The sequence below is a fragment of the Hyperoodon ampullatus genome, assembly GCF_949752795.1.
Source record: "Hyperoodon ampullatus genome assembly, chromosome: X".
NCBI lineage: Eukaryota > Metazoa > Chordata > Mammalia > Artiodactyla > Ziphiidae > Hyperoodon > Hyperoodon ampullatus.
The window spans coordinates 21,428,723-21,439,982 of record NC_136913.1 but is presented as its reverse complement, the minus strand read 5'-3'; positions in this window follow the sequence as shown (position 1 = coordinate 21,439,982).

Below are 11,260 nucleotides of genomic sequence, written 5' to 3'. Positions count from 1 at the left end.
ACAAATGTAGATCAATGGAACAGGATAGAAAGCCCAGAGATAAACCCACGCACATATGGTCACCTAATTTATGACAAAGAAGGCAAGAACATACAATGAAGAAAAGACAGCCTCTTCAGTAAGTGGTGCTGGGAAAACTGGACAGCTACATGTAAAAGAATGAAATCAGAACACTCCCTAACGCCATACACAAAAACTCCAAGTGGATTAAAGACCTAAATGTAAGACCAGACACTATAAAACTCTTAGAGGAAAACATAGGAAAACCACTCTGACATAAACAACAGCAAGTTCTTTTTTGACCCACCTCCTAGAGTAATGAAAATAAAAACAAAAATAAACAAATGGGACCTAATGAAACTTCAAAGCTTTTGCACAGCAAAGGAAACCGTAAACAAGACCAAAAGACAACCCTCAGAATGGGAGAAAATATTTGCAAATGAAGCAACTGACAAAGGATTAATCTCCAAAATTTACAAGCAGCTCATGCAGCTTAATATCAAAAAAAAACCCAATCCAAAAATGGGCAGAAGACCTAAATAGACATTTCTCCAAAGAAGACATGCAGATTGCCAACAAACACATGAAAGAATGCTCAACATCATTAATCCTTAGAGAAATGCAAATCAAAACTACAATGAGATATCATCTCACACTGGTCAGAATGGCCATCATCAAAAAATCTAGAAACAATAAATGCTGGAGAGGGTGTGGAGAAAAGGGAACACTCTTGCACTGCTGGTGGGAATGTAAATTGGTACAGCCACTACGGAGAACAGTATGCAGGTTCCTTAAAAAACTACAAATAGAACTACCATATGACCCAGCAATCCCACTACTGGGCATATACCCAAAGAAAACCATAATTCAAAAAGAGTCATGTACCACAATGTTCATTGCAGCTCTATTTACAATAGCCAGGACATGGAAGCAACCTAAGTGTCCATCATCGGATGAATGGATAAAGAAGATGTGGCACATAAATACAATGGATTATTACTCAGCCATAAAAAGAAACGAAATTGAGTTATTTATAGTGAGGTGGAGGGACCTAGAGACTGTCATACAGAGTGAAGTAAGTCAGAAATAGAGAAACAAATACTGCATGCTAACACATATATATGGAATCTAAAAACAAAAATGGTACTGATGAACCTAGTGGCAGGACAGGAATAAAGATGCTTTATAGAGAATGGACTTGAGGACACTGGCAGGTGGGGGGAAGGGGAAGCTGGGGCGTAGTGAGAGTAGCATTGACGCATATACACTAAATAGATAGCTAGTGGGAAGCAGCTGCATAGCACAGGGAGACCAACTCGGTGCTTTGTGACCACCTAGAGGGGTGGGATAGGGAGGGTGGGAGGGAGGCTCAAGAGGGAGGGGATATGGGGATATATGTATGCATATGGCTGATTCACTTTGCTGTACAACAGAAAGTAACACTGCACTGTGAAGCAATTATACTCCAATAAAGATGTATCAAAAAAAAAAAGGAACCATGCCAAGAGGAGGTGTTCACAGATGGTGAACACAGGAGACACAGGACCAAGTGTTCATTCTTCCATTCACCTGACAGCTCTTCAGCACACTCTGATGGCTGGGCAGCCCCTATATATCTGATTAAAAAACATGAACAGGGGCTTCCCTGGTGGCGCAGTGGTTGAGAGTCCGGCTGCCGATGCGGGGGACATGGGTTTGTGCCCCGGTCTGGGAAAATCCCACATGCCGCGGAGCGGCTGGGCCCGTGAGCCATGGCCACTGAACCTGCACTTCCGGAGCCTGTGCTCCGCAGTGGGAAAGGCCACAGCAGTGAGAGGCCTGTGTACCGCAAAAAAAAAAAAAAAAACTCAACATGAACAGTAATAATAATTACATATGCTCACAGAGCACTTGCCACGTGCTAGATAGGCACTCTCTTAAGCACTTGATGTGTTTACTTCTTCCACCAACACTATGAGGTAGGTTCTGTAACCCGCTCGTAGGGTTTGGCCACTCAGGAATCTGAAGCACAGAGAGGTTAATAATTTGCTCAGACTCCCCCAGCTAGTAGATGGTGGTGCTGGGATTCACACTACCTGGTTCTGAAGTAAACAGTAAAGCTGGGAATGTATTGATAGCAAGGGAGGCCATACCCAATGTCACAGTGCCACCTAGGAGCCCAAAGGGACGTATTCCCACGAGTCTGCAGCCAAGACCCAGTTTCTCCTTTGATGGGATGGGAAGTTGATCAAGTTCAGAAGAGAGAGAAACCAGGCTGCACAGAGGGAAAAAATTCATCTCTGAAAAGGTCCTCCCAGGAAAGAAATATTCTTGAGTGTGGGTTCTAGAACAGCGGTCACAAACTTGGCTCTGTCTCAGAATTGGCTGGAGTGCTTTTAAAAAAATTTGTATTAATTTAATGTTTATTGAAACCATAGTTAATATGAATGAGCACTTCTGGCATAAATAGTCATGGGAACAAACAACTACTCTGGAGGTGTGCAGTTGGACTCATGGCACCCAGTGTATGCTGCACCATAAGCTTGCTAGCATCAGTCCTCGCCCCCCTTGCTGTACTTACTACCATCCTGAGCTTCACCTGGCCCTTCAGTACAGCATTTTGCAGATCTGCCTGTAACCCCGTGAGGTCCCTGAGCTGCCTTGCAAGAAGGGACGGCCCTGGGGAGTTGTGTGAATGTGTTAACCGGAGTTCAGTTAAGAGACCTACTGCATGCTGGTGTATAGATTGTACGTTATGCATTTAACCACTTATTGCTGTACACGGAAGCTTTTGCAAGAACTTTTCTTGCTGTTGTAAGAAATGTTGCAGTAAATATCCTAAAACTAAAACATTTAATCCTTAAACTATTTCCTTTGGAAAATTGTTGATAAGTGATCTGTAGGTCAAAATCGTATGCACACATTCAAGGCTTTGAATAGTTCACGTAACCCTCCAGAGCAGTTGTACACATGCACTTAACTCATTAGCAATTTTCCTGAACTTGGCTGAATTTTATCCTTTACTTTTTAAAAAAATTTATTTAATTTATTTTTGGCTCTGTTGGGTGTTTGTTGCTGCACGCAGGCTTTTTCTGGTTGTGGTGAGCAGAGGCTAATCTTGGTTGCGATGTGCGGGCTTCTCATCGCAGTGGCTTCTTGTTGCAGAGCACAGTTGGGCTCTAGGTGTGTGGGCTTCAGTAGTTGTGGCATGTGGGCTCAGTAGTTGTGGCACACGGGCTCAGTAGTTGTGGCACACAGGCTTCAGTAGTTGTGGCACACGGGCTCAGTAGTTGTGGCTCATGGGCTCAGTAGTTGTGGCGTGCAGGCTCAGTAGTTGTGGCACATGGGCTTGGTTGCTCTGTGGCATGTGGGATCTTCCTGGACCAGGGCTTGGACCCGTGTCCCCTGCATTGGCAGGCGGATTCTTAACCACTGCACCACCAAGCAAGCCCTTATCCTTTACTTTTAAAAACATCTTTGCCATTTCAGTAGGTGAAAAATGACATTCATTAATTGCCTTTCTTTGAATTCTATTGAGACTGAACTCTTAAAAAATTGCTTATTGTCTTTTTAGTTAAATTACTTGTTCAAGTAATTTTGAATATCAGATTTTTAAATCAAAATATGTTTTCTACCAGTAAAAATTTTTATAAGAGCTAGAGATTTTTATTTTTAATACAGGACTTTAAGAAGATGAGATGAAGGAAACTCCAAGGGATATACAGTAGGTTGTCGATGTTTAGTGTTTTGTCCCTCTTCTTTAAGGAATAGTGGGCTTTTAACCAGTACCAGCACTGCTACTTGTCTAGCACAGAACTTCCTAATGTGGGTTGGACATAGTTTTGTACTGAATAGTCCATGCTGAGATACCCCATTTTACATCAGGCATTTATTACCAAGTTCTTAGTTTTTGCTTAGGTAGTTCTTCACTGGGCAGTCTTCGAGGATGGTGTCTTTATTTTTGGTTTCCTTAGAAGCGTTCACTTCACGCTAGTATGCTCTGCACTGTGTTCTGTGTGCCCATGTGGTGCTGTGGCTCCATTTCTCGTGGTAACCCGAGTATTCTACGTATCTGTGTGTTCCCTTTGCTACCGGCATTCTCTATACCGTCTGCTCTTTCTCCTCTCTTTGAATAGAGCCAGTAGCTTGAGTCCTGGAAAACTGAAGTTTGCCCTCCACCCCCGCCCCAGGGAGTTCAACATTTTATTTTTCTTTTCAATGAATTTGGGCAGAGAAAAAGACCTTTCATCTTTCAAAAGACACATTTGATTCTGTGGCGTGGCTGGGCTCGTCTGGGAGGTTCTTCTGCTCTGTGTGGCATTGGCTGGGGTCACTCAGGCAGCTGTGCTCACCTGGGAGCTCGTCAGGGGATAGACCATCTGGCACATCAGCTGGGGAGGCTGGAACGGATGGGGGCCAGCCAGGACTCTCTTAAGAGGCTAGGTGGACTTCTTAAATGGTGGCACGTGGGCTCCATGAGCAAACAGCCAGATTCCCAGCTCCTAACTACGTCATCCTCCTGTTTCTCAAAGCCATTTTTGTGCAGAGTGATCAATGGTGTCATGGAAGTTCACAAAGATGAGCACTGGGGAGAGGCGACCGGTTGGATGATTGAGAGGTTGCTGGTAAGAAAGAACAGCTTCAAAAAGCAGTGGTGTCTAGGGCTGGATGGCAAGGGGCTGAGTAATTCCAAGCATCCAACTCTCTTTCCTGGGTGAAGTCCTTGGACACTGGTGAGATGTTCTTTCATAAACATTTTATATGTTTATATTATAAACAACTTAATATAATATATGATTTTATAAAATATCTTAAACATTTTATTGACAAGTAACATTAGGAGATACTGCATCGGATACCTCTCCTCTGGTATTTTATAATGCGTATTAGCTTACAAAAGACTGAAAAGGGCCTCCCTGGTGGCGCAGTGGTTGAGAGTCCGCCTGCCGATGCAGGGGATACGGGTTCGTGCCCCGGTCTGGGAGGATCCCATATGCCGCGGAGCGGCTGGGCCCGTGAGCCATGGCTGCTGAGCCTGCGCATCCGGAGCCTGTGCTCCGCAACGGGAGAGGCCACAACAGTGAGAGGCCCGCATACCACAAAAAAAAAAAAAAAAAAAAAAAAAAAAAAAGACTGAAAAGTAGGGCCATTAGAACACCTCTTTAACATTTTACATCAGCTTTTGTGAAACTTATTTGATCATGGACTTTGTTGTTGTTGTTAATACCTATGAATAAATGGAACACACTAGGAGTTTTAATAACTTTTACAGAGCCGGGATTATACTCTGTATTCTGTTATCTAAGGGGTAAATCGTTATGCCCTCTTTTGCTATGAAGAATCAAGTATTAGTATTATGTTTCTTAAAAACAAATTTAGGGCAGCATTTTAGATCTGACTGACTTTCCTGCTTTCCAGGGTTGGCAGTCTTGCTTTTTAACAGGAGTGTAATTTCTTGCTGTCACTGCTGATGTTTTATAAAACGTTAACTTGTAACAATGCGTTTAACTTTACAACAAATTCTGAATAGTAATTTTTTAGCATTATGCTCCTTTATAGATTAGAAGAGGGAGGCGAAGGGAAGTGCATCAGGAAGATGGTGAAGGTTAGTTGATAAGATATTTGCCTCCATTTTGATACAGAGAATATAAGTTTGTGTTATTCTGTTTCTGTGTAAGAGCCTCAAGCTCAAATTCAGTGCTTTATGCTTTAGTATGAAAACATTTGGAAGTAATTACGGATTCTTTATTTGGTTATATAGAACCCCATGGCAACTTGTATGTTAGTGCAGTGTAGGAAAAAATCAGTCACAGTATGTAATCATCATAAAATAAGAATTTTTATATATGGCTAACACATATTGGATTCTTAGCACTGTGCTAATGACATCAAAATGTATTTTCTAATTTAATCCTTAGAATCAGCCTTTGAGGTCAATACCATTATTACCCACTTTTTCAGATGAGGAAAGTGAGACTTAGAGAGGGAAAGTAACTTCCCACAGCCCACCTTGTAACTGTATATAGGTGGGTTAGGTGGGGTAGGCCTAGACTAGGTCTAGAATCTTGGCCCTTTGCCGCATTTCATACATATTTTCTCAACTAGTGTGATAAAGGGTTAACTTGTGAGATATATACACACACACACACATGCACATACATACACAGACACATACATGAGAATACAATCTGGTCTCAACCATAAGAGACAAGGATGACTGAAATATTTTGGGCATTTGTTTTAATTTGCTCTTAGAGAAAAACTTCTGCTGCAGTTGTGATTGACTCTCTAAATTGACTTGTGAATGTTTTCTGTCCCTCTCTGGGCAACAAATAATGAACTACTTTAAAATAGATAACAAGAAAGAGGAATTAAAAATAGGGATTTGGCAAGTTCAAAAACGGATTTAAGGACCCCTGACCAGTCACGTTGCTTCTAGTAAAACTGTTGTATCGTGGGATTATTTTGATCTATGGGGATCAATCTGAGGTGGATTTGGGGTCCTTTGGTCCAGCGAGTGGGTTTCGGGCAGGCAGTGTGACGTGGGAGGAGTGCTGCTGGCCCGAATGTTGGCTCTTAGGCACCTCTGAGGTCTCACCTATGTCTGCAGCCAGCTAGTTCAGGGCATAGGGTGGCGGATTCATCTCTTTGGGTTCTGTTTCCTTCTCCATAAAAGGAGAGGCAGCTTTCTCATTCCAGAGTTTCCTGATTTAGGCCTACTTCCCTTCACTTGCTTTGCTGTTTGGTTAGAGAAATATTTTAATGACTATATTGCACATAATTTAAAAAATCAAGTTCCAGTTAAGATGTGTATGCTAAAAAAAAAAAGGAGCTTCAGAATAAAACAGGACCTTCTCAAAACCGTTCAGTAAGCCAGAGGCATTGATAAAGTAATACCTCAGAGAAAGGATTGTAGTAACAAAAGAAAGGGTAGGATATTTTTGTTTTTTTGTCACAGAAATTGTGTACCTTTAATAGAGGGAATAGTATGGCTAAAACAAATGAACAGTACCATAATGGAAGGAAAATTACATGACAGGGTATTGATATGCCAGGCATTTACTGTATCCTGATTTTATTTATGCACACACACATATATAAATTTAAATTTATATTTTATATGTATGTATTTGTTAAAAAAAAGTGACCCATTGGTAGGTCATGAAATTTAGTGGATTGTGGCCAACATTACAAAAATAAAAAGAATGCATCACCCATAGTAATGGTAAGTATTGTGTGAAACTTGTTATGCATGTGCATGGTGCACATGCACATTTATGGGTGTGCTAGGTCACAGTGTAAAATATACATCTAAATGGGTCATGGTCATTAATGGAAGGGGTTCTCTCAGTACACATTAACATGCTTCTTTGCGTTGTACTTAGTTTTGATTGGTCTGAATTTAAAAGTTTTTTTTCCCATTTTTTTCTCTAAATTAGATGGGTTTAAAAACAAAAATCGTTTGAGTTAGTTGATGCTCTTTTAGTTTATCCTGACAGGGTGCCTCAGGACAAGGGGATTTCGGTGTGCTGGGAGCCATCTCACTGGGTTTGGGTTACAGTGCAACATAACTCCCTTTGATAGAAAACTTGCAAATCCTTTTTCTGATGTCCTGGCTGAGCTGCACAAATGGCCAGAGCTTGAAGTTAACAAACCCCCAGGCCTGCAGATTCAATTCTTACCTTCTATCCTTGGCCACACACTGGACCCCTGAATCTAGCCAATTAACTCTATAGTATGTGCCATCTCCCAGTAGATGATCACGAGAGAGGAAGACCAGTCAACGCTTTGTCTCTTGAGGCTGGGTCACAAGCACTGCCTTTTAATTTTTTTTATTTTAAATTTATTTTAGTTCTGGCTGCATTGGGTCTTCATTGCTGTGTGCGGGCTTTCTCTAGTTGTGGAGAGCGGGGGGACTACTTTTTGTTGCCGTGCGTGGGCTTCTCACTGCAGTGGCTTCTCTTGTTGTGGAGCACGGGCTCAGTAGTTGTGGCATGTGGGCTCAGAAGTTGTGGCTCATGGGCTCTAGAGCACAGGCTCAGTAGTTGTGGCGCAAAGGCTTAGTTGCTCCAGAGCATGTGGGATCTTCCCGGACCAGGGCTCGAACCCATGTCCCCTGCATTGGCAGGCGGATTCTTAACCACTGTGCCACCAGGGAAGCCCCAAGCACTGCCTTTTTGTATAAGGACGGTACACTGGCAGGGGATACAGCCTTCAGTGGACGAATAGCAAATGGGCTTATTCCTCCCCTCCTGTGACACGTTCCATCATTCCTATATTTCCTTGTCGTTGCTCATGCTGGCCTTGGAGCCAACACAGGTGTCAGCATTTTTAGCATTTATTCACTGTATTGCTCCTTTTACATGCTGACTTTGGGAAACTGTGGGCTTCTTGAGGGAACGGATTGTGTCGTATCTTTTTATCTGTATTGCATAGCAAAGTACATTGCATGTGTGCAGGTCATTAATAACTTCCATATGAACGAATGTATGATTTAGGTGAATTTGGGTGTTTGACTTTTTTGTTAATTTAAAAAATTTAAGCTTAAGGCTCGGGAAGGTGGATCTTTAAAATTTTTTTTTTAGGATTTTACTTGTGTACAACATTATGCCCAAATTGTGTTATTACGTTAATAATGGAATTGCTAAAAGTTGCTTTGCTGTCTAAGACTAAATACACAGTAGCTATATTTTATTTCCTTTTAAAAGCTAAGTAAAAAATTTAATGATTTTATAGATGTGTGTATGTATATGTATGTATATGTGTATGTATATGCATGTATACACACAAACATATTAATATTTATACATCCCCCCGCACACACTGGCATGGCGACCTTTATGGACCTATTTACCTGAAATACACATTTCTTCACATTCATATGTTAAGAATTCTACTCAAAGATAGTTCAGTGATATAACATCAGAATTCATGGGTAACAAAATACAAGGATGCATTCCATGGTATCATATGGGGGGGTTAGGGTATAAAAATATCATTAATAAAATAGTGGTTAATGTATTTAAGAACAAAATATAAAACCTGGAAGTCTACTGACATAGAAAGTCTAGGGTGTAGGATTAGATGTGCCCTTGGATATAGAAGAAATGATGGGAGTGGGGAATGATTCCTTGCATGAGATTCTGGGGACTAAGAAATCCCCGAAAGAGCAGTCCACTACGATCATTGTAAAGGTCAGAACACTGGCTAGGCTTAATTGGGGAATATTCAACAGAAGGTCAGAAATTTGAGGGAGAAGCAGGGAATCACAGATGTTACTCATATATATGTAAGTGCACTGAAAAGACATTGCCTAGTGTGTTTCATAGACTTCGGGCCACCTCTTGACCTATTATTTTGGATAAGCTTCTACTGTCATGGCATGGTCTGTCCTCCTGTTGCACAGGTAGCTACTAAACTATACTGGTCTCCTTTCCATAATCTGTTGGCAACTGTCCCTAGAGAAGGGTTTCTCAACCTCACTACTGTTGACAACTTGGACCAGATAATTGTGTTGTATGTCCTGTGCATTGTAGGGTGTCTAGCAGCATCCTTGACATGTACCCACTAGATGCCAGTAGCATTCCCATAGTTGACAATCAAAAACATCTCCAGACATTACTATGTCCCTTGGGAATATTGTGCCCAGTTGAGAACCATTGCTGTAGATTATGATAGGTTAGCATGTTTGGGAGTTGTCTCTTGTAGCTCATCCTGGTCAGGCCTGGGCCCATCCTCTCCAGCAGAGCAGGGGACTGTGCTTTTGGAACATTCTTTCTAGCCTTCTGTAAATGGCCACATGAGATCATCTTTAGGGTATACTTTGCGGCCTGTGGACTTTCAGAAGTCAGCTGTTTGAAGGGATAAAAGGCACTGAGGAGTGCATTTATAGGCTATTGACATTACCCAGTTAATATGAAAAGTGGTGAATCAGGATGTATTTTCACTTATTTGTAGGTACCTGGAAATTATACTATTAGGACCTGCTTGTAATCAAATACTAAGCTCTTTGAGGGCAGAAATTTGTCTTCGGTCACTGATACATGCCAAGTGTTTAGAGTAGGTGATCAATAGTTCCTGAAAGTTGAACGAAAACATTAATGACTGGCTTTTTTGAATGGATCCAAAAATAGCTGTCTTCCTTGTAAGCATATCTAAAATGAACATGAGGCTAGAAAAGCTCCAAAGAATGGAAACTATTAATCAAGAAGATACAGGCTTATTCCATGAGTAAAAAAATTTGTACTTTTCAGATTGGAAAGAGGAAACCTGAGAATAAGATTCCAACTGTATTGCAAGTATTGATTGACAGGATTATCACAAACCTGTCTGAACACCAAAGTAGTAGCAGTCTTCAACTTTACTAATAGTTGGCTTCTAAAATGTTGACTGCTAGCACTTAGAACATACTTTGCTATAGCAAAGGGTTATAAATGGCAGTTGGATTCCCGTGTCCATGTCCGAATGCCTGTCACTAATCCCCTGCCGTTTATGACAGAACTCAGAGCGTCAGCCAGGAGGCCAGGGACACCCCAACTCTAGGACGGCCTCCCCTGGGGCGAGGGGCTTTTTGCGAGTGTTGAGAGGGGATTAGCATGGAAGACAGGACGAGGCAGATGCTCACGGGTCCCAGTTCCCTTAAACTACATGGCATGTATATAATTATAGTAAAGCCATTGCCATACTGGGGTGACAAAGTTCCACTGGAGTTCAGCTTTATATGTGGTCATTTGTGAATAGCTGGCTACATATACTTAGGGATTCAACTTCTGTTAAACTAAATACCTTTTTTTTTTTTTTTTGGCTGGCTGCACCACGCGGCTTGCAGGATCTTAGTTCCCCGACCAGGGATTGAACCCGGGCCACGGCAGTGAAAGCCCGGAATCCTAAACACCAAGCCACCAAGGAACGCCCATTGTTAATATAAACATGTAAGTTGTTACTTATAGATTTAGTACAAGCTGTAAATGTAAATTTAGAAAAAAGGAGGAACCAAGGGGCTTTATGTTGTATACAGAGAGTCTGGGGTTCACCGTCCTTACCAGACGCTATAGAAGGTGACTGTGCTCACAACCTATTCTTTCCTGCCACCCTCAAAGGTACAGAGAGGTGAGCCACAGTGGAGTGGTAACAGCCCCGAAACTAGAAATTAGCCTGTCTGGGTTCAAAGACTGAGTCTACCTTTGCTAGCTAACTGTTTCCTTATCTGTAAAATAAAGAATTCAAAGAGTTCCTGTGAGAATTAAGTGAAATAATGCACCTCACCTCCTAACACAATGCC